Here is a 10,217-nt window from a genome sequence, read left to right as displayed (position 1 = left end):
CTGTACACGATGTGGACCCACCTGCACCTCCCTACCTCCCTCCTCTCTCCCTTCTGCCCCCCTCTCCCTCCCTCTCTCTCCCTTCTCCCCCCCTCTCTCTCTCTCTCTTTCCCCCTCCCTCCCTCCCTCCTCCCCCTCCCTTTGGAGATCACCTGGGCGATGAACCAGGAAGTATCCGCCCACTGAGAGGACGATGGGCTGCCAAGGTGATCCTCTCCCCCTCCCCCCTCCCTCCTTCCCTCCCCCATTCATTGTACACTGGCCCCCTTTTTCACCTCCTATCCCCCTCCCTCCTCCCTCCCTCCCTCCCTTCCTCCCCCTTCCCCATTAGCTCACCTGCGCCCTCTCTCTAACCAGGAAGTAAAAAGCGGTTTGGAATGCGGCGCATGCTATTGGCTTAGGGTCCTCCTCTTCCTCCCCCTCTTCCTCCACCTCCCCTCCTCCTCCCATACGGGCCAGAGGAGGGGGGGAGAGAGGGAAGGAGCGAGGGCGGGTAGGGGGGAGATGGCGGGGGGGGAGTGAAGGAGTGGCAAGTGTACACTGTATGTTGGAGAAGGCAGCTTCACCTTCAAACCGTCCTCCCTCTCTCTCTCTCTCTGTCCCCCCCCCCCCCCCCCCCCCTCCCTCTCTCTCTCTCTCTCTCTCTCTCTCTCTTTCTGAGAGGCCGCCGCACTTTGAGCTGCGTGGGTCACATGACACAGTCTCCACCAATAGGAGACGGGAGGGGCAACCGGAGCTTTTGCCTTTGCAGACTCAGCCCTATGTGGGTGTATGTGGGTGTCAATGTGTGTGTGCGAGTGTATGTGCATGTGTTTGTGCACCAGCATGTGTGGGCATATATCTCTATGTGGGCGCATGCATGTGTGTGTCTGCGCGCATGGGTGTGTGTGTGAGTGCGTGTGTGTTTGTCTGTGCGCCTGCATATTGGTGTGACTGTACAACATAGTGGGTCGTGACTGGGTTGTAAACCATGCGGCCGTCGTGAACATAACACACAATATGGATGGACCTCGTTTCTGCCAGTGGTGCAGACTCTCCCTCTCTCTGTCTCCGCCTCCCTCTCTCTCTCTCTCTCTCTCTCTCTCTCTCTCTCTCTCTCTCTCGTCTCCCTCTCTCTCTCTCTCTCTCTCTCTCTCTCTCTCTCTCTCTCTCTCTCTCTCTCTCTCTCTCTCTCTCTCTCTGCGCTTGATTAACAGGGCTGTTCTCTGATGCATGTTTCATACGCATTACACAAAACCTGCTTTATCCAGGTAGCTGTTTGCTATATCATATATCATACATAAATTTCATATATCATACACATCATATATCATGCATATATATCATACATATCATAGATCATACATACTATCAAACATATAATATATCATACATACATATCATATATTATACATAAATATCATATATATATCATGCATATCATAGATGCATATCATATATCATAGATATCATATTTCACACATATCATACATACATATCATATATCATACATACATATCATATGTCTTACATATATCTACCATACATACATATAATACATACATATCAAAGATACATCTCATATATCATACTTACATACCTATCATATATCATACATGTCATATATCATACATATATATCATATATCACATTATACATCATACAGATCATGCAGCATATCATACATGCATTTCATATATCATACATGTCATTTATCATACATATATATCATATATCACATTATACTATGAGGGGCCGCCTGGGACAGAATTCATACTTGGTCTTACACACACTATTATACTCCTTCACATACACTATTATACTCTCTCACATACACTATTATGCCGCTTTTCCACTGCATGGTACCAGCTCGACACGACTCGACTCGACTCGACTCAGCTCGCATTTTTTGCGTTTCCACCGCGAAAACATGGTATCTGGTACCTGAAGTGGCTGCTTTTTCTAGTACCGCCTCGCTCTAGGTTCCAAGCGAGCTGAGCCGATGCTAAAAGGTGACGTCGGCAGACGGCCGGCCACTGATTGGCCAGAGAGTGTGACGAAGTCACGAGAGCGACATGGCAACCATGCTGGTAACAGCCATAGCAGCGCCGCAGCCAACATATTCCACTTCTTCAACTTCTTCAACATGCCAGCTAATAATACGAACACGAATACAATCGCATCGATGTCCTCCATTGTTGTTATGTGGGTTCTGTCTATGTGTGGGTTGCGTAGGTGTTGTTTGCGTCGCGTACAAAAATACGTCACGGCCCTTTCGCGCAGCCGACCCCGCCCACGTCCAGGAGGTACTATTTGCGGTGGAAAAGGACCCGTGCTGCTCCCGTGTCGAGTCGTGTCGTGTCGAGTCGTGTCGAGTCGAGCTACATGTGCGGTGGAAAAGCGGCATTATACTCTCTCACATACACTTATATACTCCCTCACATACACTACTATTCTCTCTCATACACTACTATTCTCTCTCACATACACTACTATACTTAAGCAATAGATCACGCCAGGCTGTGGTATGTGCTCATTATACCACTGTTAAGGGGCGTTGTCCGGCCCGACGCGCAGCGGAGGGCCGGCGACCCCCTTCAAAAAAAAAGAAAGTCAAAATAGCCGTTTTATTAAAGAATACAAAAAAGTAGTCCCTCCTGGCTGCCGCTATGCATCGACGGTCGCTATGCAACACACTTTAGCGTCCCTCCGAGAGAAGGCTCCGCTAGAGCGGTTCGCCGGCAATTTATCCTATGGAGCAGATTACTCGCCGTGTGCCTTAGCTTTCGTTAGTCTCTCCATCGCCTTGCTCACTCCCGGAGTAACAACATTTACACCCTCTCCCATCATCCAACATATGTTTTACTTTGTAACTGTTTCTACTTCCAGGCGCGGAGTGATATGCAAACTTTCACAAAATGATCGGGCGTCATAGCAGTTATGTATACGCTCATTATACAACAGTTGGGAACCAATCAGATCGCTGGATTTAGGTCCCCCGTTGTATAATCCCTCACATACACTACTATACTCCCTCACATACACTACTATACTCTCTCACATACACTACTATACTCTCTCACATACACTACTATACTGGCCAGGTTTGCGAACAAACAAGGAATTTGACTTTGGTTTTTGCTCTCTATGTACAACATTTAACCTCTTGTTAATATATATAAAAGAAAAACAGAAAAAAGTCTCAATCACTCTTCGACGTGCATGAAAACTAGCCGCGTAGTTATGAGGGAGGCCGTCCTCACACCGATCTTCCTCGTCGTCATCGTCCTCAATGTCCTCCGGTTCAACCCAAGCTACCCCAGCCTTACCTGCAATTTTGTGCAACATAGCTGTCACACATATCACAGCGCATGACTTGGCCGGCGAAAACTGGAGCCCTCCGCTGGACTTGTGAAGGCATCTAAAGCGCAACTTCCACCTCCCGATCGTGCGCTCAGGATCAGGACTGATATATATGTCGGCCTCGGCTTAATCAATTGTGTTTTAATATCTTTAGCATTCATATTATTGCAATCTATTCTTTTCGTAGGCTACTCTGCGGTTGGCCTTGATGGGGAGATATTTTAACCAGAGGTGTAGCCATGGTTTCAACATTGGGGGGGACAAATGCCTGGGGGCGGGGTCCGGCCCCCCCAGGCAAAGATTTTGAACATGCATTAATCTGGTGCACTCTGAGAGCAAAATCTCAATACCTAGCACCTAATTTTGAAGACCTTTCTAGGGATGGATGTTTAAAACACTTTAATACTGGATGTGACCAAGCAGTCTGGGAGTGTGGAAGACTTGAAATTGGGAAAAGGTTGACACACAAATACTTCAGAGCTCAGTTTTTCCTTTACTTTTTTAATTAAATATAACATTTTGTGCTCCTCAATATTTCAACCAATCCAGTCAGTTCCTTTTTTCCCCACATTCAATTCATTGATGTTTTGTCTTTTTTACAAAACACACACAAACAAACACCTGCACCACCACAACAAGGACACAAAATCCAGCCAGTACTTCCATTACATTTTTTATTGCATTACCATCACATTTGCCAATGTTGAGTAAAACCCACCCAGGTGCATCTATCTCATGGACCTAAATAGAAGTCACCCCAAAACTTTTGTTACCCCTCAGAAAACATAAGATTTTCAGATATTTTCAACCACTTGTTTAATAAGTACATAGATGAGTTTCATGAGAGAGCGCACTGAGCTAATCTCATGGTGAAACCATTAGCCGTAATGAATGATGCACTGTTAAAGAATTGGACAGGTCAAGGACATAACCTAAATGTTTTCTGATTAGTTATGGATTAATCTATGAATACATACATTATACAATGTTTTGTAACTTTGAATGACACTTGACTTAATAATTATTAGATTGCTATATTAGCAACTGCAACGCTGCTGTGTAAAGTTGTGTCAACTGAAGGAGGCGAGAAAAAAAAAAGAGATGAAGATGATGAAGACAGCGGTTTTAGTATCGATACTGTTGCACATAAGTATCTAATCCGTCATTATTTTTTTTATTTTAATCGATTAGTATCTGACTATACATTTTTTTGACAACCCTACACTATATACATGTGTGTTAACAGGATTCTGCTTGAATGTCATGATTCGGTCTTAACCTTTCATATTTACTCCTCTCTTAGGCGACTCACTTTTATGCCACCACTAGATTGACAAACTCTCCCTGTGCTTTCATCCTCCAAACTTTCTGTCTCTCCCGCTGGCTCACTAGCTCTACTCTGAACACAACAGAGGAAACATAGAAGGAATAATATCACAGATATCAGCAAACTATTTACCAGCAGACTACTGAAACACACTATAGACATCAGTGCCACTGCCAACAGGATTCTGCTCTAATGTCACAATTCGGTTAAAACCATTAATATTTACTCTTTGACAATCATTTTGCAGACGCTTTTAACCAAAGTAACTTACAAATTGCATTGAACATAGGAAAAGCCAAGGCTCTACTAGTTTCCAGAACTCCTCTCTTAGGCTATTCACCTCTGTCACTACCAGATTGACACACACTGCTTTCATCCTCCAAACGTTCTTGCTCTCTGTGCTTCACTCTCTTTATTCTGAACACACCAAAGTGAACATGCCACAGGGAAGATCCACATCCTCATTGTACCCAGCACTTCTGAAAATGCACTTCCGAATGCATCTCTGTCCCCAGCACATTTAAAACCAAACGGCCCATGCATTTAGATCTAATGGGGAACATTTCGGAACATTGAGACGTCGGCATAATGAGGCGTTGGAATTACGGAATGGGGCCGGGGCCAACGTCATCTAGCTGGCTTATTACATAGGTAACACATAGCTAATGATGCTGCTCGCTAGAGAAGCGACAAAAACCCACGACACTATCAAAAGCTTCATAACTTACCTGTGTTTTCGATCGTAACATGCCACTAATTTGCTGTTGTTGATGTTTTTGATTCCGTGGTCATGTAAAAAAGACAGTTGATGACCAATGCAATCGAGTGACACAAGTCACCGTCACCGAGCCGCACGTGCGGGGACGAATCAAATCATGGATCTATCCCATTGGCTAGCTAGCCCGAACAGCCATATTCTCATTGGCTGTAAGAGCTGTAGATAGAATCGGATTGAGTTATTGAGGGTGTGCGGCGCGCACTGTGTGCAGAGATGCGTTCAGGGAACGGAGTGTACTTCAGGGAAAGCCTAAGTGTTCTACCCATATAAATATTGAATTGCTATATCCCTATTCCCAGCGATTTATTGGGGGGGGACATTTGGGCATATCTGAACATTGGGGGGGACTTGTACCCCCCAATGTATATGGCCGCTACGCCTATGATTTTAACCCTTTTTAACCCCATTTTCCTCCGACATTCCTGCGTCTCCCCCTGCGTCATAGCCCGTTTCAGCACCATGTCAGTGGACAGGTACAATCCTACGTTCCTCTTGAGTGCAGCGAATGCGCGTTCACGTTAAGAGGAGTTTCGGGAAACGCTCCAAAGAAATTATCGACGGTTCGAAAGGTCCACCTTTCGCACCCTCTTACGAGCGAAGATCCATCGATATTGGGAAACGGGGCCCAGGGCGATCATACGGGATGAAGGAGTTAATTTCGTAATTCAGAAGGGGAGTACACTGGTCTGTAGTCGGCATTTCTCAGCGGCTGATTATGACGACGGGAGTGCTACGCTGAATACTGGAGCTGTTCCCAGTCGTTTTGACTGGAACAGCTACATCACAGCCCCGAAGAAAACACCCGTGTATAAACGGGTGTCAGCTCTAAAAGCTGAAGGAGAGGACAAAACACAAACGGACCGGAGAGGTACCGGGGAACATGACTACGCGACACGCCCCCCTGCCGGTAAGTAGATGTGCGCTAACTAGCTGTTATGTCTGTTATTTGTGTTCAGCACTTCTTGGGCTATATTGTATACTTTTGCCAAACACGGCATGGTTAACGTTAAAACATTCAATCAACATCAGACATACTGTTAAACTGGGGTTGCATATTAATGCAGATTCAGATTCAGCTTTATTGGCCAGGTTTGCGAACAAACGAGGAATTTGACTTTGGTTTTTGCTCTCTATGTACAACACTCAACATTTAACCTCTTGTTAATATATAAAAAAGAAAAACAGAAAACAGTACAAATAAATAAATAATAATATAAATAAATTGTTAAGTATACAGAATAACAATACAATAAAAATAAAGGGTGAATACTAATGAATGGTAATGAAGACTGATTTGTCTTCTTTTTTTGTAGGTTCACTGGATGATGCCCTGGAGTATATTGCTGAGCTGGAGGCAAGGCTGCAAGAAATGTCCATGGGGCCACAAACTGTCCTCAACAGATTTTGTGTGTCTGATCAGACCATGAAATATTACACTCGGTTTCCATCTCAAGAAGTGTTTCAAGTGTTTTGGGAGTCTGTTTGCCCCTCAACACAATATATTGTTTATTGGAGCAAAGCACAGAGGATTGGACAAGAGGCGATTCCAACACCAAGCCCTTCAAGGAAGATTCCAGTCATTGATGAGTTTTTCATCTACTGTTGTAGAGTAGCAACTGGCCTTAAAGAACAGGTCATTGCTGACATCTTCCAGGTCAGCACAGCTGAGAGGGTACCAATTCCAAGCTGGATATTCCCTCTAGGATGTGGGACATCAAAGGGCAAGGGTGAATCTAACTCAGCTTTGCTCCAGACGCCAAGATGTGTTGTTCTGGTAGGGGCCCTAGAGGAAACGTCAAATAAAAATGGGACTGTTTTTTTTTTTACATTGTAGTGATAACAGATATATTCTAATATGCATCTTGTCATAATGAGCAAGTTTAACACAGTGCAAATTGCAAAACAAATGTCTTACCAGCATACGCTCTGTAGAGTGTGGACCTGACTCTTCCCCACCGACTTGGGTTTCTTCACCACCAGGGGTCTCATTTATAACCGTTGCGTACGCACAAAATGGGGCTGAAATTGGCGTACGTGACTTTCCACGCCAAGGTTGTGATCTATAAAAAACCAACTTGACGGGAAAATGTGCGCAGCCCTAAGCAAACTCTGACCCATGCGTACGCATGGTTTGGAGGAAAAGGAGAATTGGCGACACAGATGGTGTGGTTGTGAACTGAAGTCAGACCGAAGAATTGTAGAGTGAGAAGACCGATTATGTTTTATCATCGCCCTTCATAAATTTAATTTCAACCCGTATCATGCGTTAAATCCTAATCAGAATAATTTAAATCTACTGCGTTATTTCTCAGTTATTACTCCAGAAACATCTCCTTAGAATACAAATAAAAAAGATTCTCTATATTTAATCCCGTCACTCCATACTGTCCACTGACGGCGCGACTGCATGGAATAAAGCATCTGTCCAACATGTGTCAATAACATAATATTTTTATGTGACACTGTAAACACATAATCAAATGTCAATTAAAGTGTGGAAAACCAAGCCACACTCCTCACCACAAACGTTGTCCGTTACTCTTGATGCTTTTCATGACAAATCACGCATTAAAAAGGGGTTATGTTCAAGAACATTTTACGTGGGTGATTACAAACTGATTATCCAAGGTGTTCTCGGTCAGTCTTACCGTAACCCTATAAATACAGAGGTCTGCGCCGTGGTAATGCTGCACTATATGGCACTTCTGGCGGACCATGCAAATGGCAGGATTCGGAGGGAGAGGGTATTTAGGGACCATAACACTAGGCTACATAAAAATATGTAACTCTATGTCAGACCACTTCTTTTTTAATTCTGGGACTGTGCGCTCCGTGCTATTGACAGAGTTCACTGCTGCAAACAAAACAAAACTACCTTTCGGGCCTCCATCTCACCCACAAGTGTCTCCACTTCAACCTCCGTGAAATTTCGCTTTTTTGCTTTTCTCAGTACTTCTGCCATTGTTTCCGACAAGACATAATACTTGCATCTGAGTCTGTTTTATATGCAGATCGAATTCATGAGGTCATTTGCATTGACCATTCATGGTTAAAAAGGGGGCGTGTACAGGGCGGAACGTGAAGCTGATTCAGCTGCGCACACTTGTAGGCACTCTGTGATTTATGAAGCAAAGATTGCGTACGGTGTGCGTACACAGGGTTTTATAAGTTTGAATATTTTTTGGCGCACGCAAAAGTTGGCTTTTGGGCGTACGTACACTTTTAGTAACGATCCCACGCACAGTTTTATAAATGAGACCCCAGGTCACTCACAGCCTCTGGATGGATTCCCTGAAACGAACAACAAAAATTTAGTCATACAGGAAATGCTCATATACTCTAGATAAATACTGAAGTGTATGATTTGAACAGAGGACACGACAGCACACGTGTGTTCGAGGTCGATGCCACACCTGTGGTTGACTGGTACAGACCAGGGAAGGTGGAACCACATCAAGGCCCAGCTGCACATAATGCGCTGTCTGGAAGAGCAGAGCGGTTATATGGCTACAGAAGCCTTTGCCCGCAGCACAGCTACAGCTGTGTTCTGAGAGACCCAGGTGTCCAACAGCCTCCAGGGTGATCTGTGAACACCATAAGAATTGAGTTACTGACCTTAGTAGGTAGGACCTTGATATAAGGCCATTGGAAACTGGCAAGGAGTCTGCAACCGCAGAAAAGCCATGTACAGTTCCGTGCAAAACTCTTGGGCCACCATTACATCTGTTGTTTTAGCAATGTTATAACATGAACTAGCCTAGATGTTTGTCCTTTTAATGTACTGAACACATTTCCTTTACTTACGGCTTGTGCCTTAATGAAGAGGCAGAAAAATACATAGGTCTGTACAGCCACAACATTGCAGCAAGCTAGGTGGGCCAAGTCTTAAGCACGCTACTGTACTGTTTGTAAGAAAGAATAATGAAAATGATCTGAACTTCAGAAGAAGAGGAAAACTGCAACTGAGTTAGTCCATTTTTGCATTGACGGCAACACAAAAATGACTTCGCCGGAAGAATGTTTACCTGGTGTGACGTCATTTCCGATTTTTGTGAGATAGGCCTATTAAATCAAGCAGCAGAAACAACCGTGGCAAAATGATGTCAGTGGTATTTCTTCTTATTTACTTTATTTTCCACGGACACTTTATGTTTGTGGAGGTAAATGGTAATGAGGAAACCCCTCCGTTTCATTCAAACCCACTTCCGTTTCATTCACACTCACTTCCGTTTCATTCAAACTCACTTCCGTTTCATTCAAACTCACTCCCGTTTCATTCAAACTCTCTTACACATACTACTATACTCTCTTACACATACTACTATACTCTCTTACATACACTACTATACTCTCTTACACATACTACTATACTCTCTTACATACACTCTCTTACACATACTACTATACTCTCTTACATACACTACTCTGCTCTCTTACATGCACTACTATACTCTCTTACATACACTACTATACCCTCTTACATACACTACTATACCCTCTCACATACACTACTATACACTCTTATACTTACATGTAAAAGGAGTTTAATTGTGTGTGTGTGTATGAGTATAGTGGTGTATATGCAAGATTATAATAGTGTGTGTAAGACCAAGTATGAATTATGTCCCAGGCGGCCCCTCATATTATACATCATACAGATCATACAGATCATACATATCATACATACATATCATATATCACGTATCATACATATCATATATACATATCATATACATCATACATACATACATACATATGTATATCATATAT

General features: G+C 43.7%; 2 long non-coding RNA genes across 2 annotated transcripts in view; one reads left to right on the top strand and one right to left on the bottom strand.

Moving 5' to 3' along the window:
- Positions 1-2,591: 2,591 nt before the first annotated feature.
- LOC132460786 (uncharacterized) overlaps positions 2,592-10,217 on the bottom strand; it is a 52,020-nt gene continuing 44,394 nt past the window's right edge. The window contains exon 2 of the long non-coding RNA XR_009526442.1: positions 2,592-2,991. This is a non-coding gene — a long non-coding RNA (uncharacterized LOC132460786). The remainder of the gene's footprint in view (positions 2,992-10,217) is intronic.
- On the top strand, positions 6,083-7,122 carry LOC132461248 (uncharacterized). Its single transcript, XR_009526571.1, has 2 exons — positions 6,083-6,354; positions 6,761-7,122. It is a non-coding gene; the product is annotated as an uncharacterized LOC132461248 (long non-coding RNA).

This window comes from Gadus macrocephalus, chromosome 7 (assembly GCF_031168955.1).
Source record: "Gadus macrocephalus chromosome 7, ASM3116895v1".
Taxonomy (NCBI): Eukaryota; Metazoa; Chordata; class Actinopteri; order Gadiformes; family Gadidae; genus Gadus; species Gadus macrocephalus.
Note: the sequence above shows the minus strand (reverse complement) of the source record. Positions and strands in the feature narration are given on the sequence as shown.